A 26,789-nucleotide genomic window follows, 5' to 3' on the forward strand; every position below is an offset into this window, starting at 1 on the left:
TAAAGATTTTTTACCTCTAGGTGGAAAAGTTGCTTGACAACTTTTAAAAGTTGTCATGTAACTTTTGCAACTTTTGAGCAACTTTCTCAATGTTTCTTTTCTTGACTCCTAGGCCCACATTGGGATAATCTAATGACACCATCATGCCATGAAGGACCCCTAAACACCTCAAAGGCACACATACCCTTTATTTTAAAGAAAATTTCAATCTTGACTTATGACCCTAAGACCTCAACTAGGACCCAACTAGGACCAATGAACACATGGCTCTTTATTTTATATACAATGGCTTCATAAAGAAGCAAGAACATAATAAAAAACAAATCGTGGGATCCCTTTCAAGGGTGCTCCTGCACCAACAAATAAGAACTAGCCCCAATGAAAGAGCGGAATAAATTATATTAGTAAGTAATACTACTCGTGTACCTCCAAATATAAGACTTAGCGTTAGAGGAGCCAAAAGAAGATCATATATCGATTCAGGTCAATTCATTATGTATACAATAAGTTTGAATATTATTTCCTCGCATTCACTAAATAAAAAGTTACCCCATTTACCTATATGCTATATTGGATTTATAATTTCATTTGATATGGGCACTGATTAATTAATCTGTAGATCAATAATAGATTTTGATCAATCACACATGTGACATTATTAATGGAATATTATTAATTCCCGATTTGTCAAAAAAAAAAAATTATCTATCAGATACTCTTTGATCGGAGCTCAATCTGAACAATCGTAGAAGTGATTAAAACATAAAATTTGTCTATAGTTTCTTCAGACATACTAAGTTAATATGTTCAGCTCAGAATTGTTTGAATTGTTAAATCTTCAACAACTGATATTGGTAAACATCCTAAAGCAATATGATCATAATTTAATTCATGATGATCATAGGTCGAAAGTTCATATTCTTCAGTCATCACCAGACAATTTGTAGGGCAATATTTCACACAATTTCCACAAAAGATACAAATTCCAAAATCAATACTAGAATTTTCCAATCATTTTTTCCCAATATATATTCTGACTTTCCAATCCACAACAGGTAGATTGATCGGGCATACACGAACGCATACTTCACATGCAATACATTTATCAAATTCAAAGTGGATCCTCACACGAAATCGTTATGATGGAATCAATTTTTCATAGGGATATTGAATAGTAATAGGTAAACGATTCATGTGATATAAGGTAACCATAAAACCTTGACTGATGTATCTCACAGCCTGTATTTCTTGTTCACTATAATTCATAAACACAGTTACCATGGAGAACATGTGTAAAATCTCCTTGAATAATCATTTCATAGAAATTTCTTTCTCTTCATAGATTTGATCCATCAAATTTGGATATATTGGAAACCTCTTCATGAAGAAAAAGAGAGTTAGTCACAAAAAAATAAGTTGGAAAGAAGCTGTTAGTAATAGATTACCCAAAGCTATGTAAAAGAAATTTCCACCCAAGATCCAATAATTGGTCCATTCTTATCCTAGGCAAGGTCCATCTTGCCGTAATAGAAATAAATAAGAATAGATAGGCTTTAGCTAATATAATTAGGATCCCGATTGTTATATTAACAACCCCGTTAATTCCAGAAATAGAATCCCATTCAAAATGTTCCAGAATGGGTATGAATGGAATTGATAAGTTCCATCTGCCCAAGTAAAGAACTATTACAAAGAATGAAGAAGCTAATAGATTTAGGTAAGAAGCAACATAAAATAAACCAAATTTGATACCCGAATATTCAGTTTGATAACCCGCTACCAATTCTTCTTCCGCTTTTGGTAAATCAAAAGGCAATCTCTCACATTCTGCCAGAGATGAGATGAAAAAAGATAGAAACCCTATAGGTTGGCACCACAAATTCCATCCTAAAAAACCATATCTGCATTGTGCTTCAACTATATCAATTGTACTTGAACTACTGGATAATTATAGTCGACAGAAACATCACTGTTTTCATCTCTATTCCAAAACCGTACGTGAAACTTTCACTTCATATGGCTTCTTAATGGTCATTAAGAAATAAAGAACAGAATAAAAAAGCACCATAATATTCATAAATCGAACCAATGAGATTCCATCTGCTACAAATAATAGGAGCTTTTGAACCTATCTCAACCTTCAGTTATTTTTTATGGGAGAAAGAAAACTGTGGAAAGGATTACTTCATTCTGGATAGCCATTTTTTTTAAGTAGATAGAAAGATATTCTAGATCGAGGTTCTAGAGAAGTACTACTTGATCATCCCTACCAATGTCAAGTCCTTATTGTTATCCCATTTCTATGGAAATCTCTCTGGTCTAGATATTAGTTTCTTTTTTTCTTTTTTTTCACAAATCTTTTTTATATCTTGGTGTTTCTCACCATCTACCTTTGATTGATTTTTGGTATATAAGACATTAACTTCATACTTTTTTCCTTTGCCTCCCCACTGTTGGGCCCCAATGGCTAATATATGAACTGGGGTACACAATTTTCACTGATTATGCATGCTCCCACTCTTGTACATGGGGGATGGGACTTAATCATCTTACTGCAAGATTTGTAAACTATTTGATCTCACCCATATGGGTAAGTGCACCAAGATGGTGAACAGGAAAGTGGCCACATGCCAAAAAAAAACAAAATTTTTCATAACCCATACGGGTTCTAAAATTTCAAAAACGTGCTAGGCTTGGTAACACCAAGCCTAGATAAAAAACAATTAAAAAAACCAAAAGTTCCTCAAAACCTATACAGGTTTTGAGGAACATTTTTTTTAAATAAAAAAAATTAACGTTTCTCAAAACTCGTACGGGTTTTGAGAAACATATTTCTTTTGTTTAGGCCATGGGTTTTGGCCATTTTCAACACCAAAACCCGTGGAACAACAGCAAGGAGAAGCAAAAAAAAGCATTGAACCCGCACGGGTTTGCAACAATTTTTTATTTTCTCGTCATCAAAAGCAATTTTCAACAATGGCACCCCATCGAACAAGTAAGATTTGATTTGTTCGATTATTTTTCTTTGCATTTTAATCAAATTAGGGTTTTTTAATTGATTTAACTTTTGTTTTTATTAATTTGATGTCAGATTCTTCAAGCAATCCCCAAAAATGAAATAGACAACAAAGACCTCCTCTTGCACAAGCAACACAAGAAAACCCTATTAACATTGCACAAGAGAAACAAGAAAACCCTCAAAATCCTGAAAATGTTGCTCCTCAACAACCACCACCACTCCAAAACCCTCCATGTCCTCCATTAGATCATGTAGATGCCACACAAGAGGATCTCATCAATCGGCTTACACAAAATAGTGCCCAAATTTCTATATTGGTGAATAGGTTGAGGACCCCTAAGCTTGAGTACCACTCAACCCTTGCCAGAACACTAGAAACAATGGCTAATAGTGCAAATGAGGTATCTAGGGAGGTTACGAAATGGGGTTCATGGAGGGATAGATGTCGAGCATTTTATACCGATGGGTTGTCATATGATCAAGTGAAGAAAAAGGGCATAGTTAAAGCTAACATATGTGCTCTTTTCACCGATCCTGTTACCAATAACAACCTAGAACTAAATACGACTCAGTTTCCTATACATTGATGTGTTCATGCTATGTTGAAAGATGCTTTTTGGGATAGGTGGTATATGGTCTTTGACCAACCACCTTGTAATAATTGGGAGGTGCCTCTATATTTTTTGAGAAAGTTGTATTGTGAGTTTATCCTCAGTGAGAAGTCGAATTACTTTGACATCCAACAATTTCAGGGTAGAGGGAGAGGCTTCACGCAGGATAGACCTAGGGCCCATAGGGTGGTAGATACCTAAAATAGGAGGCGTACAGCTCCTAAACCCATGGTTCATGTCACTATACCTATATCCTTGAAGGAGTCTATGGAATTACAGACTCTTCAGGAAGCTGCATCATTGATTGATGTCATTGTTCAGCATGGGACACAACTGGTCAGAGCAGAGGATGTACCAGTACCTACAACACCTCCTTCATCAATGACAGCTCCTTCATCAGTAGCACCTCCTTCCTCAGTGGCACCTCCTTCATCAACAACACCTCTTGCATCATTTGGCACAAGCCAGCCCATTCAGCATATGTGCCCCACCTGCCAGGGTGTATGTTCTGGTGTAGACACTGACGCAGATGAGGATGGTGGGACATCTCATTTGTGTACATGTTGTGGGAGTAGATGCCATGCTTCCACTGTAGAGGATGTGGCCCTCACCGATGAACTGCTTAATATGTTGTACCCTCTCTATTAGACACAAGTGTGTTTAATTCTGTTTATGACTTGTTATCAATTAAGTGACTAAATCTTATAAAAAGAAATGAATTTTTATTTTTAGAAAAATTTAAATTGACATATAAATAAAATGCATTGCAGGGTGCAATAGGTGGTGGGAGTACACCACATACTGTTCAGTCGACTCCACAGTCACAAGTAGTTTCGCCACCAAAGGTAAAGATTTGTAAATTTGTTAAAAATATAATAATACATTGGATTAAAAATATATTTTGTTAATTATATGTATCATTAATTGATATTTTGTAGGGCTTATTAGTGGCTAAGATATCCTAACTTGATGATATCATGCTTTCAGCCATTGACTTTGGCCAAGATAGCTATGCAGTACCATTTAGATTTATATATTTTTTACTTAAGTGATATATTAAATACATGCTCTTTTCCCTTATGTTAATTTTTTTCCATTAGTTTACTCCACCTGCCTCGAGGACATCTCGTGTGAGAAAGCCATCCTCTAGCACTCTGAGGTAGAAAAAGATATCCTCTTGGACACCCAAATGATAGAAGGTAATTCACTACAATTTAAATTCAATTGTTGAAATGTATTATGATTAAACATGTATATGTAGATATTGATAAATGCACTTAATTTATTTGTTCTATATACAAAAACATATGGGGTTTACGGAATTAATGAATGCACCTGATGTCGATGAGGTTCAGCAAAGGGAAGAGGTGATAGCTTCATATTCACTTTGGATTGCATTCTTGCTTGTTCAAAATAACTAAATCCTTTTATGTCTATATCATATGTTGTCATTTTTTATACAAGAAATGGTAATAGTTGCATCAGATTCGACAAGGCCTCCCAAGGTTATAGGAGAACTATACGAGGCTTCGGTGTGCATTTTTTCTACATATGTTAAAAATATTTATTTTATCTAGTTTGTCAACAACTTTGGGTTATTAACTTGTATGACTGTCTTTAAACTATTACATGCCCCTTGCAAACTTCTTACTGTTATTATACCATTCCATTTCAGTAGAAGCCCTACATGTATATTTTGGGATCCAACACGACCAAGGCAAAAGGTATGTCTGTCTTAGATCAAATCCTTTTCACTAAGTGCACAATGGAGTTGAAACCGTCTAGTTAACTCCTTTTGGATCACTTACCATGGATATAGGAAATGGTCGTAACTGATTCATCTGTGACTTTGCCTTCTACGACCACAACACATCCATCTGAGGCTCTGGTATGCTTTAGTTTTTTAGTCTATTCATTTTTAGTTATTATGTGTTATTTGACATATATGTCATTAACATGTATTAATGTTGTTTTAACAGTTATAGCCTCTTGCAAGACATCCCACGGATCCTCAGCCTCACCAAATTGTAGAAGACAAAGATGAGGTAATCAACATTTCAACTTCAAACAATTTAGAGTTTAGTATTTAGTTATTTTGATGTTATATTGAGAAAATATATCTAATTAGACATTTGAATTGTCCTTTTGCAGCCACGTACTGCTTCGAAGAGGCTCGATTTTGATGATCCACCACAGTCATAGATACGGATAGAGACATATAGTTATAGTTGTGGTCATTGAAGGGCCAATTTTTTATATATTCGACATTTTTATATGCATATATCGACTTTGACAGACATGGCACATGCCACATTTTTGTAACTATTATTGGTTTGGCATCTATGCCATTTTTTGATATATGTACATGATTATTGTTCATTTTGATATATATGAAACTTGATATTTGATCCAACTTGTTCATTGATATATATGAAACATGATATTCCTGAAACTTAGTTATTTGCTATTGAAATGCGATCAAATTTTTTAGTTGTGTATATGTCTTGAAATGTAATCCAATTTGTTTATTACTTGTAACTCATATGGTGTATACTTTTAAACTATCTATTGCTCATATTGTGTATACCCAAGTACTGATACCATTAATGTTGATATTATGTATTTTGATTGAGTGAATTTGCTTTGAGTCCTTCATGCGTGAAGAGACTGGAGTGAAGTTATTATTTCATAAACTCGTGCTTATGGAGTGAAGTTCATCATTTCAAGAACCAATTAAGACATTTCATGCTTATGGAGTGAAGTTCATCATTTAATCACCTATAGAAGAAGAGTTGAATGAATTGTCAGTGTGAGCGCATCCAGGTGGCACTTATGGATGATCCGTTTGAACCTATGGGATCATTTTGTCGCTTCCTATAAAATCCTATCTCGGATTTGGGCAACTCATTTCCGTTTTCTTATGGTGAGATTTTTTCTATTGCATCAAAAACCGTCAAAAGCTGTCAGTGAGAGGTGGCAAAATAGTGCATCTTTCATTCTGCTTGTTGTGGGAACAAATAGTCAGCACGAGCATGTCCAGGTGGTTGGGTTTACACTAGGTTTTCCCTTGTCTTTCTCCCCAAGGCATCCAATCGTTACGAGCCACCTCGTAGCGACATTTTCCCTTGAGCGCTCAAAGCGAAAAAAATGGTCAAACTTTGATGTAGCCTAACTTAGAGACCATGGCACTTATGGATGATTTGTTTGAACCTATGGGGTTATGTTATTGCTGCCTACAAAATCCTATCTCAGTTTTGGGCAACTCGATTCCGTTTTCTTGTGGTGAGATTTTTTCTGTTGCATCAAAAATCGTCAAAAGTTGTCAGTGGGAGGTGGCAAAATAGTGCATCCTTCATTTTGTTTGTCATGGGAACAAACCATCAGTGCAAGCACATCTGGGTTGTTGGGTTTACGCTAGGTGTGCCCTTGTCTCACTCCCCAAGGCATCTGATTGTTACGAGCCACCTCGTAGCGATGTTTTCCCTTGAGCGCTCAAAGCGAAAAAAATAGTCAAACTTTGACGTAGTGTAACTCAGAGATCGTGGCACTTATAGATGATCTGTTTGAACCTATGGGGTCATGTTATCACTACCTACAAAATCCTATCTCAGTTACAGGCAACTCAATTCCATTTTCTTATGGTGAGATTTTTTCTGTTGCATCAGAAACCATCAAAAGCTATCAATGAGAGGTGGCAAAATACTGCATCTTTTGTTCTGGTTGTTGTGGGAATGAACCATCAACATGAACATGTTTGGGTGGCTAGTTTTATGCTAGGTGTTCTCTTGTCTCTCTCCCCAAGGCGTCTGATCATTACAAGCCACCTCATAGCGACATTTTCCCTTGAGCGCTCAAAGCAGAAAAAATGGTCAAAATTTGACATAGCGTAACTTGGAGACTGTGGCACTTATGGATGATCCATTTGAATCTATGGGGTTATGTTATTGCTGCCTACAAAATCTTATCTCTATTTTGGGCAACTCCATTTAATTTTCTTGTGGTGAGATTTTTTCTATCGCATCAAAAACCATCAGTGAGAGGTGGCAAAATAGTGCATCTTTTGTTCTTCTTGTCATGAGAATGAACCGTCAGTGTGAGCACATCTGGGTGCCTAGGCTTACACTAGGTGTTCCCTTTTCTTTCTCCCCAAGGCATCTGATCATTACGAGCCACCTCATAGCGATGTTTTCCCTTGAGCGCTCAAAGCGAAAAAATGATCAAACTTTGAGATAGTGTAACTTGGAGACCGTGGCACTTATGGACGATCCATTTGAACCTATGGGGTCATGTTATCGATGCCTACAAAATCCTATCTTAGTTTTGGGCAAATCCATTTCATTTTCTTGTGGTGAGATTTTTTCTATCGCATCAAAAATCGTCAGTGAGAGGTGGCAAAATAGTGCATCTTTCGTTCTGTTTGTCATGGCAATGAACCGTCAATGCAAGTGCATTTGGGTGGCTAGGTTTACACTAGGTGTGCCCTTGTCTCACTCTCCAAGGCATCCAATCATTATGAGCCACCTTGTAGCAACGTTTTCCCTTGAGCGCTCGAAGTGGAAAAAATGGTCAAACTTTGACATAGCGTAACTTGGAGACCATGGCACTTATGGACGATCCATTTGAACCTATGGGGTCATGTTGTCACTGCCTACGAAAATCCTATCTCGGTTTTGGGCAACTCAATTCCATTTTCTTATGGTGAGATTTTTTCTGTTGCATCAAAAACCGTCAAAAGTTGTCAGTGAGAGGTGGCACAATAGTGCATCTTTCATTCTGCTTGTCATGGGAACTAACCATTAGCGTGAGCATGTCTGGATGGCCTAGTTTATGCTAGGCATGCCCTTGTCTTTCTACCCAAGATGTCTGATCATTATGAGCCACCTTATAGCAACGTTTTCCCTTGAGCGCTCAAAGCGGAAAAAACAGTCAAACTTTGACATAGCGTAACTCGGAGACTGTGGCACTTATGGACGATCCATTTGAACCTATCAGGTCATGTTGTCACCACCTACCAAAATCCTATCTCAGATTCAGACTATTTGTACTAGCCCTTCAAATAGAGTAATTCAATAATAACTCAAAACTTTCCCAAAACACTTGGAAAAAAAAATTGCATATTCATATTGAAAATTTACAAATCAGCCCCATGGACACTTTCATATATAAAATTTGCCATCTTATATAAACTATCAAGCTCATTACTATTTATATTTACAAAATTTTGCATCTAAATATGTAAATTACACCTCGTTGTTGTCTTTTTATACAAAACTTAGCATCTAGATATGCACATTATAACTCATTGTTGTTTTTTTATACAAAATTTAGCAACTAGATATGCACATTACAACTCATTGATATTTTTATATACAAAATTTGGCATCTACATATGCACGTTATAGCTCATATGCATATTACAGCTCATATGCATGTAGAGCACATCCAAAAATGCGAAGTTACAACGTTTCGCAAAAGATATATACAAAATTATCAAAATTATTCTACCATATTGTAGAATTATTCTTCTAGATGGCCCAAAATCAATCAAGTGAACCTTTTGGATCAGCTCTAACCCTTAGTGTCTCAAGTATTGCCTCATGGTCTGATTCATGAACTTTGCACAAGTCCTTGTTAAGAGGTCTACCACGATATTTAATCAAATGAATATTTGTTGCAACAAGAAGGTTTGAGTAATGAAGAATATGTCTATGTGTCTCAAAGTCCTCAAACAACCAGGTATTAGAATTTTTGATAGGGTACCTGCATTTTATAGAAGAATAATGCCAAAATCAATACAACAACTGCTAAATAAATGAGTTTAAGAGGTCTCAATACAACTCGACACAACAACGTGGTACCTTCTAAGCCATGTCCCTGTCACAACAACGGATCCTATTGGGTACTCAATACCCTCTCCATCAACCATTGTAGAAGTCAATTTCTTTTTGGCCTCAATACAACGACACAAAAAGTAATTTGTTCCTTCTTCATTGTTCTCATCCGTAATAACTGCATATACATGACCTACATTGAATAGAAGGATATAAGTTAATACCAAAATCAACATAAGTTAATACTAATAAATTATGCTTAAAATTGTAGCACGTTGCAACCTAAGTTACCTGGTTCAACTATGTCTGTTACATGGTCAAAATCCACTGATGCTTCAATCCAGTTCATTTGTAGTGCTCTAGGAAGTTGATATGTATCTAGGGTTTGCAAAGGTATACAAGACCATTGGTCAACCCACTCTTTTGATTCACATTCATCCCACAAAAAATGCATACACGAAGAGCAAAAGCATGCAATATGTCTAGTATAAATAACTAGTGATGTTGCATTTGAACTTCTAAATGAATGCATGTCACTTGATCCAGTAAGTTTACAACAATCTAGATAGTTTGCAATGTTAGATTCACTTATTAACCAAAAATATCTAGAAACCATAGACTTATTTGCATTACCTGGTCCCATCATAGAGCTACACCATTGCACAATTGTTTTTGCATCTATTAACATTGCACCACCTTCGTACTTCAATTCCTCTCTGGTAAGAGCTCTTTCCACACATGCTCCCACACCATCATGCTCTCCCTTTCCATGCCCTACCTCAATGAAATTCCAAAAATGTTGCACACCACTTGTCACATGCATCCTAGTCAACCAGTAGAACATCCTTGCATTCTTGAATTGTGCGGTGCAATTGTCCAACCATATTAAGTGTTGGTTGTATCTTATATCTCTTTCCCTTAAACTATCATAGAAGACTATAAACCATCCTTGCACAAACTCTGAGGAATGTGTATGATCATCACTGATATAGAAGTGATATTCTCTTATAACCTTTTTGTCCTCCTCGGTGCTATTATGTGCATGCATGAATGCTATGTGTACAAAAATTGTAACTTGTGTAGAGTGGTAATACATAGATTATACTTCATTTTGCAGCTTTAGTGTATAATTCTTAGCAAAATCAATGACAGAGACAATAGTGCTAAGGGGGAAAGTGTCCTTACACAACTTGAATTGCTCATCTAATCATCTAGCTCTATGTGTGTGACCTATGTACTCATATACTAGTTTCTCTTGAAACATCTTCATAAAATCAGTTACACATATATCCCTTTTCACTAACTCAAACCTCTTTAATTATTTTCCATCTTTAACACCATATGTTATTGACTTATTTTTTTTAATAGAAACTAGTTCCTTACCAATTTCATGTGTGCTATCTAGATGTAGGCATCTATGCAACTGTTGCAAACCACCACATGTAGGACAAAAACCTCTCAAACACACCATCTTATAATAAATGCACCTATCATCTCATCTACATAGTACACTTGAAATAAATTCTCTCAGTGACTTAGGAGGTGCTTGTAGACCACATTCCTGCAAAACATCATTAGTGTGCAAAGTACAATAGATATGGCGATAAATATCATAATACATGGAAAATTCAACATGGACCCTACAACAACATGTAGTACGTGCATGATTAATTTTAACATAAAATGGTTTTGTCATCTCAAAAAATCTTTGACTAATTTTAATCTGAGGAAAGCTTTGAAGAAACCTTTCATAAAATTGTGTTTGAGTTGTATCTAAATAGTGTTTTGGATATGGCTCACAATTACTAATTCCAATTCGCCTTCTAATAACATCTCTTTGGTTGGGTGAAACCCTTGTGTTGTCATGCCAAAATATCTCAATTAACGTTCTTAGTGCATCAACAACCACCTTGTCCTTGTGTGGGAGTCTACCAGAGAATGACCAAAGAGAATTATTGTTAGGATCCTCAATTTTCCCTCACCTCTCTAAGGCATAGTGTAATGTGGTTCTACTTATCCTTAATGACTTGCTTGTTTTGCTTATTAAACGAGATTTTTTCATTTCCTGTCCCATTATGGTTGATGTGAGGACATGACAAGTAACATTAGCATCTTTAGTGCGTGATTTTGAACAAATGGCTTGGTATGCATCAAAAAGATTTCTCACAATGGTTCTTTCACTATTATTTTCGGATGTTCTTAACCCCAAAATTTTTATTGTCTCTCTAAATTTCAGATTTTTTATCATTTCAACAACTAATTGGCATCTTCCACTTTGATTTAAGTTTTCAAAATAGTTATTCCATATTCTTCTAACCGTTCTTCTACAAGTTCTTTTGGAAATTTTATCGTGCATTGGCTTCACAATATTTTCATCAATATCTAATAGGAACTTTGGTTTTCTATGGATTATTCTAAGAGGTGTTAAGATTGGTGCATGCTCTTCATTTTCATTAGGTGCATTATGTGCATTGATCACATCAAATTCAAGTGGTATATCTTCTTCAATTTCATTAACATCTGCATTCACCAAATCATTTTCAAATGGTGTATGTTCATTGCATTCATTACGTGCATTCATCATATGTATTTTAATTGGTGTATGTTGATCATTTTGATTTTGTGCATTAATCATATCAATTTCAATTATTGAATGTTCATCACTTTCATTAGGTGCATTAGATGACGTACCTTCACATAATCTCTTCATATGCTCCCTTTGTCTTTCATTTGCTGCCTCTCTTTGTTCATTTGTTCCTCTCTTATTCTTTCCCATTGTCCTACACATAACATCATGATGACAATCCACAATCAAATAGCAAAAAAAAAAGAAATGATCATCATTTTCTTATAATCTAAAGTAACAATAATAAAATAACTTCAAAAAAAACCAAAATACAAGACAAATAAATCATAATCAAAGAAAAAAAACAACAAGTGATCATGATTTTGTTATTATCTAAAGTAGCAATTATAAAATAACTTAAAAATCAATCATTCCAAAGCAAAAGTGACAAAAGAAAATGAAAACCTGGCTGTTACTATCCCAGAAAATCATGTGCAAAAGTAGTGGGGCCTTCAAAGAACTTGCAATACTATTTTTTAGGCCATTGGGACTAAAATATATAACAATTTTCCCATAACCTGTACGGGTTATGGAAACCTATATGTCAATGTTCACAATTTCTCATAACCCGTATGGGTTATGTAGAATTAGAAGTTTTGGCCTTAGTTCTACCCATACGGGCTATGTAGAACTAGGAAAAGGAGAGGGGGAGAGGGAGAGAGGGAGGGAGAGGGAGATAGGTAGAGGGAGAGGAGGAGAGGGGGAGGGAGAGAGGGAGATTAGGGAAAGGAGAGGGGGAGAGGGAGAGAGAGGGAGATTGGTAAAAGGAGAGTGGGAGATGAAGAGAGGGAGGGAGAGGGAGAGAAAGAGAGATTAGGAAAAGGAGAGGGGGAGATGAAGAGAGGGAGGGAGAGGGAGCAAGAGAAGGAGAGGGCGATGGAGAGAGGAAGGGAGAGGGAGAGGGAGAGAGGGAGATTGGGAAAAGGAGAGAGAGAGGGAGAGAAGGAGAGGGGGAGGGAGAGAGGGAGAGAGGGAGATTGGGAAAAGAAGAGGGAGAGAGGGAGATTGGGAAAAGAAGAGGGAGAGAGGGAGATTGGGGAAAGGAGAGGGGAAGAGGGAGAGAGAGGGAGACTGGGAAAAGGAGAGGGGGAGAGGGAGATGGAGAGAGGGAGAGAAGGAGAGGGGGAGGGAGAGAGGGAGATTGAGGAAAGGAGATGGGGAGAGGGAGAGAGAGGGAGATTGGGAAAAGGAGAGGGGGAGAGGGAGAGAGGAAGAGAGGGAGAGAAGGAGAGGGGGAGGGGGAGAGGGAGATTGGGGAAAGGAGAGGGGGAGAGGGAGAGAGGAAGAGAGGGAGAGAAGGAGAGGGGGAGGGAGAGAGGGAGATTGGGGAAAGGAGATGGGGAGAGGGAGGGAGAGGGAGATTGGGAAAAGGAGAGGGAGAGAGGGAGAGAGGGAGAGAAGGAGAGGGGGAGGGAGAGAGGGAGATTGGGAAAAGGAGAGGGGGAGAGGGAGAGAGAGGGAGATTGGGAAAAGAAGAGGGGGAGAGGGAGAGAGGGAGAGAGGGAGACAAGGAGAGGGGGAGGGAGAGAGGAAGATTGGGGAAAGGAGAGGGAGAGAGGGAGAGAGGGAGAGAATGAGAGGGGGAGGGAGAGGGGGAGATTGGGGAAAGGAGAGGGGGAGATTGGGGAAAGGAGAGGGAGATTGGGAAAAGGAGAGGGGGAGAGGGAGAGAGCGAGAGAAGGAGAGGGGGAGGGAGAGAGGGAGATTGGGGAAAGGAGAGGGGGAGAGGGAGAGAGAGGGGTATTGGGAAAAGGAGAGATTGGGGAAAGGAGAGGGGGAGAGAGAGAGAAAGTGAGATTGGGAAAAGGAGAGGGGGAGATGAAGAGACGGAGGGAGAGGGAGGGAGAGAAGGAGAGGGGGAGGGAGAGAGGAAGGGAGAGGGAGAGGGAGAGGGAGAGTGAGAGAGGGAGATTAGGAAAAGGAGAGGGAGAGAGGGAGAGAAGGAGAGGGGGAGGGAGAGAAGGAGATTGGGGAAAGGAGAGGGGGAGAGGGAGAGAGAGGGAGATTGGGAAAAGGAGAGGGGGAGAGGGAGAGAGGGAGAGAGGGAGAGAATGAGAGGGGGAGGGAGAGAGGGAGATTGGGGAAAGGAGAGGGGGAGAGGGAGAGAGAGGGACATTGGGAAAAGGAGAGGGGGAGATGGAGAGAGGGAGAGAGGGAGAGAAGGAGAGGGGGAGGGAGAGAGGGAGATTGGGGAAAGGAGAGGGCGAGAGGGAGAGAGGGAGAGAGGGAGAGAAGGAGAGGGGGAGGGAGAGAGGGAGATTGGGGAAAGGAGAGGGGGAGAGGGAGAGGGAGGGAGATTAGGAAAAGGAGAGGGGGAGAGGGAGAGAGGGAGAGAAGGAGAGGGGGAGGGAGAGAGGGAGATTGGGGAAAGGAGAGTGGGAAAGGGAGAGAGAGGGAGATTGGGAAAAGGAGAGGGGGAGAGGGAGAGAGGGAGAGAGGGAGGGAGGGAGAGGGAGAGAGAGGGAGATTAGGAAAAGGAGAGATTGGGTAAAGGAGAGGGGGAGAGGAAGAGAAAGCGAGATTGGGAAAAGGAGAAGGGGAGATGAAGAAAGGGAGGGAGAGGGAGGGAGAGAAGGAGAGGGGGAGGTAGAGAGAAAGGGAGAGGGAGAGGGAGAGAGGGAGATTGGAAAAAGGAGAGGGAGTGAGGGAGAGAAGGGGAGGGAGAGAGGGAGATTGGGGAAAGGAGAGGGGGAGAGGGAGAGAGAGGGAGATTGGGAAAAGGATAGGGGGAGAAGGAGAGAGGGAGAGAAAGAGAGAGGGAGGGAGAGAGGGAGATTGGGGAAAGGAGAGGGGGAGAGGGAGAGAGGGAGAGAGGGAGAGGGGGAGGGAGAGAGGGAGAGAGGGAGATTGGGGAAAGGAGAGGGGGGAGAGGGAGAGAGAGGGAGATTGGGAAAAGGATAGGGGGAGAGGGAGAGAGTGAGAGAGGGAGAGAAGGAGAGGGGGAGGGTGAGAGGGAGATTGGGGAAAGGAGAGAGGGAGAGGGAGGAGAGAGAGGGGATTGGAAAAGGAGAGATTGGGGAAAGGAGAGGGGGAGAGGGAGAGAAAGAGAGATTGGGAAAGAGGAGGGGGAGGTGAGAGGAGGGAGTGAGAGGGAGGGAGAGAGGAAGGGAGAGGGTGAGGGTGAGAGGGAGATTGGGAAAAGGAGGAGGGAGGAGAGGGAGAGAAGGAGGGGGGGAGGGAGAGAGGGAGATTGGGGAAAGGAGAGGGGGAGGGGAGAGAGAGGAGATGGGAAAAGGAGAGGGAGAGAGGTGAGGGAGAGAAGGATAGGGGGAGGGAGAGAGGGAGATTGGGGAAAAGGAGAGGGGAAGAGGGGAGAGAGAGGGGGAGATTGGGAAAGGAGAGGGGGAGAGGGAGAGAGGGAGAGAAGGAGAGGGGGAGGGAGAGAGGGAGATTGGGGAAAGGAGAGGGGGGAGATGGAGAGAGGGGAGAGAGGGAGAGAAGGTGAGAGGGAGGGAGAGAGGGAGATTGGGGAAAGGAGAGGGGGAGAGGGAGAGAGAGGCATTATTGGGAAAAGGAGAGGGGGAGAGGGAGAGAGTAGAGAGGGATAGAAGGAGAGGGGGAGGGTGAGAGGGAGATAGATAAACTGGGAAAAGGAGAGGGGGAGGGAGAGAGAGAGAGAGGGAGATTGGGAAAAGGAGAGATTGGCGAATGGAGAGGGGGAGAGGGATAGAAAGAGAGATTGGGAAAAGGAGAGGGGGGAGATGATTAGAGGGGAGGGAGAGGGAGGGAGAGAAGGAGAGGGGGAGGGAGAGAGAAAGGGAGAGGGAGAGGGGGAGAGGGAGATTGGGAAAAGGAGAGGGAGAGATGGAGAGAAGGAGAGGGGGAGGGAGAGAGGGAGATTGGGGAAAGGAGAGGGGGAGAGGGAGAGAGAGAGAGATTGGGAAAAGCAGAAGGAGAAATGGAGAGAGGAAGAGAGGGAGATGGGGAGAGAGGGAGGGAGAGAAGGAGAGGGGGGGCAGAGAGAGAAAGGGAGAGTGGGAGAGGGAGAGAGGGAGATTGGGAAAAGGAGAGGGAGAGAGGGAGAGAAGGAGAGTCAGAGGGAGAGAGGGAGATTGGGGAAAGGAGAGGGGGAGAGGGAGAGAGAGAGGAGATTGGGAAAAGGAGAGGGGGAGAGGGAGAGAGGAAGAGAAGGAGAGGGAGAGGGAGAGAGGGAGATTGGGGAAAGGAGAGGGGGAGAGGGAGAGAGGGGAGAGGGAGAGAAGGAGAGGGGGAGAGGGAGAGAGAGGGAGATTGGGGAAAAGGAGAGAGGGAGAGGGGGAGAGGGAGAGAGGGAGAGAAGGAGAGCGGAAGCCAGAGAGAGAGATTGGGGAAAGGAGAGGTGGAGAGGGAGAGAGAGGGAGATTGGGAAAAGGAGAGGGGGAGAGGCAGAGAGGGAGAGAGGGAGAGTGTTAGGTCCCAGAGACAATTGAGAGGTGGGGGTCAATTAGTTGTCAAATAAATTCAAACCAAAAACTTATTAACCAACTTAATGCTTAATACCGGTAAACTAGTTAAGTGTGCCAGTAGACAGTGTTAATAGTAAACTGCTATACCGGTAAGGATTATTGCATGAAACATAAACATAAAGTCATCCACAACACATGACACCAATATTTGTACGTGGAAACCCTTTAAGGGGAAAAACCGTGGTGGGAAACCTTACCCACAATCAGATGATACTACTGCAGATAGTAAGTGTACATAAATAGGTTCTACACATGTAGAAAGGCCAACAGCCTAGAGCTCACTGCTCAATCACAAAATGGGAGTCACACTGACTACAGTTGGATGGTTAAATCCAATAAGAATGTACTGCACAAAATAGCATCTTCATATGCTGGATTCAGTACTGGTGTAATGCTGATATGCTTCTACAAAAACCTAACTTCACCTTCAAATGATGTCTTCATGTATATCCCTGCTTGATCTCACATATACCTTCACTTAATTCTTTTTTGCATTCCACACTTGATCTTACAAATAAGATCTTACATTTATACCATACCCTAAGACCAATTTTAGTAGGTCATCTCTACAAGATTTTACAATAAAAACATTTTACAAACAATATAATTTCCAATGCAATAACCGATTAAACATGTCGGCTTAATGCATTTACAACAATAATAAATCATCTCCATAGCGTGCCATGCTGATCTGGAAAAGATAAACCTATCGGTGTAACCCTAGATAACCTGGACCTATTTGTCGGTAAAAGCAAATATGCAAATATGAATATACCAATGATTATTTCTTCAAAATAGAATGTCCACATGATGTCTTTGACATTACCAAGTGTCTTCCATATCATTCCAAGTACCGGTGAACCATATACTAGTAACTGTTGCACAATTTAATGCTTGTCGATGAATGTTGCTGGATCTCCAAAGTAGGTGTATTAGTAAGTGTTGACATCAATGGCAAAACCATACCAAAATACCAACAATCTCCCCCTTTGGCATTGATGGCAACACAAGATGGAAAAACCATCAAAGTGCCAAAACATAAATGCCAAATACAAAAACCAACAATCTCCATTTCTCCCCCTGGGAGTAACAGTACCAATCTCTCATACCAATTTCTCGTTAAATGTGTTTTTCAAAATCTCTCCCCAAAAGGATAATGTGTTTTTCCATAGATATCTCTCCCCCTTTGACATCAAATGCCAAAGTCACAAAAAGTCAAGTTCATACAAAATACCAAGCAATTCAATATACCAACTACTCCCCCTGAGAAGTAGCTTCCTCATCAAATACCAGAATAAAAGATTTGTCTTTTTAATTATGCTAGTTGATGACAATCATCAACTATCTAAGTCTCTACCGGTGGAGGTATGACTCCAAGCTAATCTTTGAGATACTCAAAAGTCTCCTTGGGCAAAGGTTTTGTGAAAATATCTGTAAGTTGTTCTTTAGTATTCACATAAACTAGTTTTATCTCCTTTTCTTCAACTTTTTCCCTTAGAAAATTTAGTTTGATAGAAACATGTTTTGTTTTAGAATGTAATACCAGATTCTTAGATATATCAATTGCTACAGTGTTATCACAATATATAGTAATAGGTTCATTGCATTTTACCTTTATGTCTTTCAACAATTTCTTAAGCCATAATACATGTGTACAGTTAGTTGCTGCTGCAACATATTCTAATTCTGTTGTTGATAAATATGTACAACTCTGTTTCTTACTCAACCAAGAAACTAATCTCTTTCCAAGAAAGAATGCTCCTCCAGTGGTGCTTTTTCTATCATCTATATCTCGAGCCCAGTTTGCATCTGTGTACACACATAGATCAAAGTTTCTATCTTTAGGATACCATAATCCAAGATCTGTTGTTCCTTGTAAGTACCAAAAAATCCTTTTTACTGTTGATTCATGATTTTCCCTAGGATTACTCTGAAATCTAGAAACAATACATACTGCATTCATAATATCAGGCCTGGTTTGTGTCAAATACAGTAAACCTCCTATCATAGATTTGTATCTAGCTGGATTAACAGGTGTAGATTCATCCCTTTGAGATAATTTGTCATTTGTAGTCATAGGTGTTCTTACCAGTTTAGAGTTCTCCATCCCAAATTTCTTTAGCAATTCTTTCAAGTACTTGGATTGACTCAAAAATATACCTTTATCAGTCTGAGAAATTTGCAAACCTAAAAAGAATTTTATTTCTCCAATCATAGACATTTTAAATTCTTGTTGTATTTCAAGAGAAAATTCCTTACATAATCCATATTTTCCTCCAAAGATTATATCATCAACAAATACTTCAATAATCAAGATGTCATCATTAGTTACTTTGTAGTATAAATTGCTATCTGCATTTCCTTTAGTAAAACCAATCTTTAAAAGATACTTATCCAATCTTGCATACCAAGCTCTTGGGGCTTGTTTCAATCCATATAGAGCTTTTCTTAACTTGCAAACCATATCATTGTCATCTATCAAAGAAAATCCATCAGGTTGTTCAATATATACTTCTTCAAGATCTCCATTCAAAAATGCACATTTAATATACATTTGATAAACTTTGTAATCCTTGTGAGCTGCAAAAGCCAAGAATAATCTAACTGCCTCAATTCTGGCTACCAATGCAAAGGTTTCATTGTAATCAACTCCTTTCTGAGAATATCCCTTACACACTAGTCTTGCTTTGTTTTGAACAACCTTACCATCTTCATTAAGTTTGTTTCTAAATACCCATTTAGTTCCAATTACATTTTTATCTTTAGGTCAGGGAACTAATGTCCAAGTATTATTCTTCTTAATTTGTCCTAATTCTTCTTCCATAGCTTTAATCCAAAATTTCTCTTCACATGCCTCATTGATAGATGATGGTTCAATTTGAGAAATAAGACATACCTCTTCATTTGCCAATCTTCCTCTTGTCATAACTCCTTTGAATTTGTTTCCAATTATCTGATCTTCAGAATGATTCAATCTTACATACTGGGGTGTCTTAGTTTGTTGTTGTTCTTCAATTATTGTGGAATCTTTTGATGATACCGGGGTAACTAGATCTTCATTTTGTACCGGTGGATTCAGTATAGGTTCATTTGTCACAATTTTTGTTGCCGGTTCAGAGTCTATATACCTTGAAGTTCCTCTAAATTGTTCATCAATCTTTACATTTGTACTCTCAACAATTTTTTGCAATCTTTTATTAAAACATCTATATGCCTTGCTCTTAGATGAATAACCAAGAAATATTCCTTCATCACTTCTAGGATCAAATTTGCCAATATACTCATCTCTTCTAATATAACATTACTTCCAAAAATTCTAAAATACTTAAGAGTAGGAGTATTACAAAACCATAGTTCATGAGGGGTCTTACCGGTTTCACCTTTGATGTGAACTTTGTGGAATGTATAGACAACAGTGCTAACTGCCTCTCTCCAATACACATGTGGTAGATTTGCTTCTAATAACATACTTCTAGTTGCATCCAAGATAGTTCTATTTTTCCTTTCAACAACTCCATTCTACTGTGGTGTCCAAGGTGTTGATAACTGTCTTTTGATTCCATTCACTTCACAGAATGTGTTAAAGTCCTTAGATGTGAATTCTCCTCTTTGATCTAATCTTAAACATTTGATTTTCTTACCGGTTTCATTTTCAATCATTGCTTTGAATAGTTTGAACTTACCAAGTGCTTCTGATTTCTCTCTGAGAAAATTAACCCAACACATTCTAGAAGAATCATCAATAATTAGCATGAAATATCTATCACCTTGTAAGCTTCTTGTTCTAGCTGGACCACATAAATCAATGTGAATTAAGTCAAGAGCATTATTGGATTTTTCTGGAATACTTTTGAAACTAGCTCTAACTTGTTTTCCAAATTGACATCCCTTACAAACTATATTCTGAGGTTTCACAATTTTAGGTAGATCTCTAACTGCCTTAGAAGTACTGATTTTTACCATGCAATCAAAATTTACATGACATAGTCTCTTATGCCATAACCAACTTTCATCTATATGTGCAATTAAGCATGCCTTTTCATTGTTATTCAAATGAAAGATATTGCCTCTAGTCTGATTACCGGTTGCAATTTCCAAACCAGTTCTATTCATGATTTTGCATTTTCCATTTTTAAATTGTAACTAAAATCCCTTCTCAACTAATTGACCAACACTTAAAATATTATGCTTTAATCCTTCAACATAGTAGACATTGTCAGTGTTATGTTTACCATCAAAAGATATTGAACCCTTACCTTTGATTGAACAGGCTATGTCATCTCCAAATCTTACTAAACCTCCATTGTATTCTTGAAAGTTCAAGAATTTACCTTTGTCTCTAGTCATATGATGTGAGCATCCTGAGTCAATAATCCATTCATCCTTTGTTTCAACTTTAGCCACTAGGGCTTGTTCTACCAGTTGAGCAGTAGGTGTCGGTTGATTTTCTGTTATAGCAACAAAAACCCATCCATTATTTGTTGGATCCTCATCAGAATCATCAGTCACACCTTCATCAGCAATGTAACAAGATTTATCTTTGTTCTTCTTAAATTTGTATCTTTGATATTCAAGATTAGGCTTGTATGTTCTTCTAGCTTCTTCTCTTAGTCTAGCATGTCTATCAGGGCATCTTGAAGCCATATGACCAATCTTATTGCAATTAGAACATTTAAAGGGTGCTTTACCTTCATACTTACTTCCAATTGGACCTTTTGGCATTTTCACTACAAATAGTGCTTCAAGCTCTTCAAGCTCTTCATTCTCCTTTCTGGATTCTTCAAGTTCTCTTGCATAAAAGGCTCTCTAGTCTGATTTGTCAAATGATGGAGCAGATGATGTTGATGCTTTAAAGGCCAAATCAGTCTTTATAGAAACAGGACCAAATTCCTCAATTTCAAAGGCTGAAAGTTTTCCAATCAATGTATCCCTAGTTACTAATGTATTAGGCATTGTTCTTAACTCATTTATAGTAGTAACCTTCATTTTATATGCCGGTGGCAAACCTCTTAAGATTTTTGAAACAATTTCATCCTCACTCAAGGTTCCTCCACAACATTTAATACCCAAAACAATTTCATTTACTCTTTCCATAATAGCATAAATCCTTTCATCTTCTTCCATTTTCAGATGTTCATACCTGACTCAAAAGCTTTCAAACTTTTCAATTTTGACTGTGGAATATCCTTCACTCAGTGTTTCCAAATGATCCCAAATAGCTTTAATAGTAGACCTATCAGATAATCCCATGATTTGTTGATTTGATAATGTGCTCAAAAGTGTTTCTCTTGCTTTACAATCATTTTCTTCATCTTTAGCTAAGGTAGTTGGAGCAGTCTGACCAGCTACAGCAGTAGTATAACCATTCTTAGTAACTTCCCAGATGTCTTTAAAATGTGTCTCCATTCTGATCTTCCATATCCCATAGTTGGTTCCATCAAGTTTAGGACTGTCCTTCCTGGAATAATTAGTAGACATTGGATCTCCTCAAGCTGTTAAACTTCTGCAAAAAGAGGACTTAGCTCTGATACCAATTGTTAGGTCCCAGAGACAACTAAGACGGGGAGGTGAATTAGTTGTCAAATAAATTCAAACCAAAAACTTATTAACCAACTTAATGCTTAATACCGGTAAACCAGTTAAGTGTGCCGATAGACAGTGTTAACAGTAAATTGCTATACCGGTAAGGATTAATGCATGAAACATAAATATAAAGTCATCCACAACACATGACACCAATATTTGTATGTGGAAACCCTGTAAGGGGAAAAACCACGATGGGAAAACTTACCCACAATCAAATGATACTATTGTAGATAGTAAGTGTACATAAATGGGGTCTACACATGCAGAAAGGCCAACAACTTAGAGCTCACTGCTCAATCACAAAATGGGAGTCACACTGACTATAGTTGGATGGTTAAATCCAATAAGAATGTACTGCACAAAATAGCATCTTCATATGCTGGATTCAGTTTCAGTGTAATGCTGATATGCTTCTACAAAAACCTAACTTCACCTTCAAATGATGTCTTCGTGTATATCCCTACTTGATCTCGCATATACCTTCACTTAATTCTTTTTCGCATTCCACACTTGATCTTACAAATAAGATCTTACATTTATACCATACCCTAAGACCAATTTTAGTAGGTCGGCTCTACAAGATTTTACAATAAAAACATTTTACAAACAATATAATATCCAATGCAATAACCGATTAAACATGTCGTCTTAATGCATTTACAACAATAATAAATCATCTCCATAGTGTGCCATGCTGATCTGGAAAAGACAAACCTGCCGGTGTAACCCTAGATAACCTAGACCTATTTGTCGGTAAAAGCAAATATGCAAATATGAATATACCAATGATTATTTATTCAAAATAGAATGTCCACATGATGTCTTTGATATTACCAAGTGTCTTCCATATCATTCGAGGTACCGGTGAATAATATATCATGTCCGTGAACCATATACCAGTAATTGTTGCATAGTTTACTACTTGCTGGTGAATGTTGCTAGATCTCCAAAGAAGGTGTATTAGTAGGTGTTGACATCAATGACAAAACCATACCAAAATACCAACAAAGAGAAGGAGAGGGGAAGGGAGAGAGGGAGATTGGGGAAAGGAGAGGGGGAGAGGGAGAGAGGGAGAGAAGGAGAGGGGGAGGGAGAGTGGGAGATTGGGGAAAGGAGAGGGGGAGAGGGAGAGAGAGGGAGATTGGCAAAGGGAGAGAAGGAGAGAGGGAGAGAAGGTGAGGGGGAGGGAGAGAGGGAGAGGGAGATAGCAAGATTGAGAAAAGGAGAGGGGGAGGGAGAGGGAGAGAGAGGGACATTGGGAAAAAGAGAGATTTGGGAAAGGAGATGGGTAGAGGGAGAGAAGGAGAGGGGGAAGGAGAGAGGAAGGGAGAGGGAGACAGATGGGGATTGAAAAAAGGAGAGGGAGAGAGGGAGAGAAGGAGAGGGGGAGGGAGAGAGGGAGATTGGGGAAAGGAGAGGGGGAGAGGAAGAGACAGGGAGATTGGGAAAAGGAGAGGGAGAGAGGGAGAGAGGGAGAGAAGGAGAGGGTGAGGGAGAGAGGGAGAGGGAGAGAGTGAGATTGGGAAAAGGAGAGGGGGAGGGAGAGGGAGAGAGGGGGACATTGGGAAAAAGAGATATTTGGGAAAGGAGAGGGGGAGAGGGAGAGAAGGAGAGGGGGAGAGGTAGAGAGAAGGAGATGGGGAGGGAGAGAGGAAGGGAGAGGGAGAGGGAGAGGGAGAGGGAGGGAGAGGGAGATTGGGAAAAGGAGAGGGAGAGAGGGAGACAAGGAGAGGGGGAGGGAGAGAGGGAGATTGGGGAAAGGAGAGGGGGAGAGGGAGAGAGAGGGAGATTGGGAAAAGGAGAAGGGGAGAGGGAGAGAGGGAGAGAGGGAGAGAAGGAGAGGGGGAGGGAGAGAGGGAGATTTGGGAAAGGAGAGGGGGAGAGGGAGAGAGTGGGAGATTGGGAAAAGAAGAGGGGGAGATGGAGAGAGGGAGAGAGTGAGAGAAGGAGAGGGGGAGGGAGAGAGGGAGATTGGGGAAAGGAGATGGGGAGAGCGAGAGCGAGAGAGCGAGATTGGGAAAAGGAGAGGTGGAGGGAGAGGGAGAGAGAGCGACATTGGGAAAAAGAGAGATTTGGGAAAGGAGAGGGGGAGAGGGAGAGAAGGAGAGGTGGAGGGAGAGAGAGAAAGAGAGAGGGAGAGAGAGGGAGATTGGGAAAAGGAGAGGGATAGAGGGAGAGAAGGAGAGGGGGAGGGAGAGAGGGAGATTGGGGAAAGGAGAGGGGGAGTGGGAGAGAGAGGGAGATTGGGAAAAGGAGATGGGGAGAGGGAGAGAGGGAGGGAGAGGGAGAGAGGGAGGGAGGGGAGATAGAGGGAGATTGGGAAAAGGAAAGGGTGAGAGAGAGGGAGAGAGAGGGAGATTGGGAAAAGGAGAGGGAGACAAGGAGAGGGGGAGGGAGAGAGGGAGAGAAGGAGAGGGGGAGGGAAAGAGGGAGAGAGAGGGAGATTGGGAAAAGGAGAGGGAGAGAGGAAGGGAGAGGGAGGGCAGAGATGGGGAGAATAGGATAAAGAGAGGGAGAGAAAGGGAGATTTAAGATAACAAAAGGGGGACGGAGAGGGGGGAGAGGGAGAGGGAGGGGGAGAGAAAGAGAGAGAACGGGGAGAGGGTGAGAATAAAATAGGATTGTGTGTGTGTGTGTGTGTGTGTGTGTGAGAGAGAGAGAGAGAGAGAGAGGAGGAGGAGAGGGTGAGAGACATGAGGTGGAGAGAGAACAAGAAGGAGAAAAGGGTGAGAGAATAAAAAAATAGAGAAGCGTGAGGGGGAGAGAGATGAGATAGAACTCAAGGAAGATAATTAGAGCTCAAAATAGACAAAGACAATGATGGGGTAAGTAAGATGAGAGAGAGAGAGAGAGGAAAAGAAGAGGTACATGCATGTATACAAATATATATACATATATCTATATAAATATATGTATATATAACTATAAATATGCATATATACATACATAAACAAATATTATCTAGGTATGTCTAAAACATGTGTAGTAAATGCTAAGTTTACAAGCATACATTATTATGTCTTCATAACCCATACGGGTTTGTGAAACCAAAAAAATGCTTCTAGTTCTTCATAACCCGTACGGGTTATGAAGAACTGCAAATAGTACTTTTGGTTCTCCAAAACCCGTCCAGGTTTTGCCTTGGTAAGAGGGTTGGAAAATGACCCTAAGGCTTGCAAGCCCATTTCCCCCCCTTTTTTGTTCCTTTACACGTTTTTTCATCCTCCACCATGATTTCTTGACTTCATCGTCATTAGGTTTACAAATGATGAAGTGGGTATCTCTAAAATTACCACCATAATCTCACACATCTTCTTAGTTTTCTGACCATATAATTTTTTTAATTTTTTGACAACATTAGCATAGTAAACTTTAATTTTCTTTATTAGTGCCTTGACAGTCCTCACAGACATATGTCTACCATTTTTTTAATAACTTTTGATATACTTGACCAAATTCAAAATAAATTATATATTATTGTTCTACACTAGATTCTATACACTTTTTTTTTTTTAAATGCATTTTTGATTATTTTGATGCAAGTTATGCCCAGCGCACGAACAGGTACCAAATTTTCAGGATGCGGTCACTTCCAAAAATCATAAAAAATAAAATACTAGATGAAAAATTACAAAAAATACACAACTTCTAGATCTCACTCTTACCTATCATCCTACCAAAGGTTTTGCAAATTACTAAATCTAACTATATATTTTGTGCAATGCACGAAAATAGCTATGTTATATTTTTTTTTTTAAATCAGGAACAGTTTTTCGTGCGTGAAAGTTTTGACCCTCTTAATATTATCCAATTTTTAAAAAATTAGTAGTTTAGAAACTAGATTCAGAGTACTACAATTCTTATTCTTTTTTCAACTCCTAGTTTTTAGTGCATGACCTTCAAATAGCTCTTTGAAGTTCAGGTTTACCTGTTTTCAGAACCAAAAAAAAAAAAAGGGCCACTTATACCCCCCTTTTTGTTCACCATCTTGGTGCACTTACCCATATGACTATCTAGTTTTTTTATCGCAATGAAGGAATCCCATTCACTTCTATTTTTCCCTCTTTTTATTTCTACTAATAACTAAAAAGGGGGGAAAATGAAACTCATATTCCAATGAATCACACGTAGAGATATAGATAACACACATAAAGCTAAAGGAATTTCATAACTAATAGCTTGGGCAGCAGCTTGGAGACCACCTGAAAAAGAATATTTATTATTTGAGCCATATTTTGCTATAAGTAGTCGAAGGGGAGCAATAATTGACATTGCAATCTAAAAAAAAACACCTATACTAAGATCCATTAAAATCATGTGGCGACCAAAGGGAATTACTAAATAGCCTAAAAAAATAGGTATGACCACTACCGCTGGTCCAATACTAAATAACCAAATATCCCCCCTAGATGGAATAATATCCTCTTTTAGCAATAGTTTTATTCCATCCGTCAAGGCTTGAATAATTCCCAAAGGACCAGCGTATTCAGGTCCAATGCGTTGTTGTATTCCTGCAGATATTTTTCTTTCGAGCCATACAATAACTAATAATCCTATTGTAATTCCCAATAGAAGGATAATTATGTCGATTAGAATCCATATAAGACTAGAAATTTCTCTTGAAAATAAATTGATAGCTTGTTCTTCGAGATCTGCTATATTAATAACCAT

General features: G+C 39.5%; 1 pseudogene; it reads right to left on the bottom strand.

Annotated features, from left to right (window-relative positions):
* Positions 1 to 1,401: 1,401 nt before the first annotated feature.
* Positions 1,402 to 26,789, bottom strand: LOC131075292 (NAD(P)H-quinone oxidoreductase subunit 1, chloroplastic-like; annotated as a pseudogene).

The sequence above is a fragment of the Cryptomeria japonica genome, chromosome 11 (assembly GCF_030272615.1).
Source record: "Cryptomeria japonica chromosome 11, Sugi_1.0, whole genome shotgun sequence".
Taxonomy (NCBI): domain Eukaryota; kingdom Viridiplantae; phylum Streptophyta; class Pinopsida; order Cupressales; family Cupressaceae; genus Cryptomeria; species Cryptomeria japonica.